The following is a 689-nucleotide window of genomic DNA, read 5'->3' as shown; positions in this document are numbered from 1 at the left end:
TGTGGTGCTTCTTGATATTGATTCTCTAATCTGGCAATTGGATAGCAAAGGGCAATACTCGACTAGTTCTCTTTATAGTATTATCAATTTCGTAAGAGTGATGCCTGTTTGTATTCATGTTGTCTGGAAACTTTGTGTCCCACCTAGAATTCACATGGTCTTGTGGCTCCTGGCCAATAACAAGTTGATGACAAAAGACAACCTAAAGAAAAGAGATCTTGCTAGGTTTGAAGATTGCCTGTTCTGCACTAATCACGAATCTATCTGACACCTTTTCTTTGGTTGTCTAGTTGCTAATGAACTTTGGTTTAGTAATTGCTAGATACTTTGATGTTTATTGGTATTTTCTTTGAATCAACTGCTAGATTTTGGATTGCCAACAAAAAAATATGGCAAACTATTCAATTTAGTTAGCTTGATAATGATATGGTGTCTTTGGAAATATAGCAGTAGCTTGCTCAACAGTGGTGTGATGACATGAAATGGGTTTGGTGGAAAATTCTGAAAACGGTAAAAATAGGAAAACCCTGTGCCTGGTGCAACTGAAAGATCAAGTGGATCTATTTTGCAGTAGCTTGCTCAACAGTGGTGTGATGACATGAAATGGGTTTGGTGGAAAATTCTGAAAACGGTAAAAATAGGAAAACCCTGTGCCTGGTGCAACTGAAAGATCAAGTGGATCTATTTTG

Source organism: Triticum dicoccoides, chromosome 2B (genome assembly GCF_002162155.2).
Source record: "Triticum dicoccoides isolate Atlit2015 ecotype Zavitan chromosome 2B, WEW_v2.0, whole genome shotgun sequence".
NCBI classification, from domain to species: Eukaryota; Viridiplantae; Streptophyta; class Magnoliopsida; order Poales; family Poaceae; genus Triticum; species Triticum dicoccoides.
Note: the sequence above shows the minus strand (reverse complement) of the source record.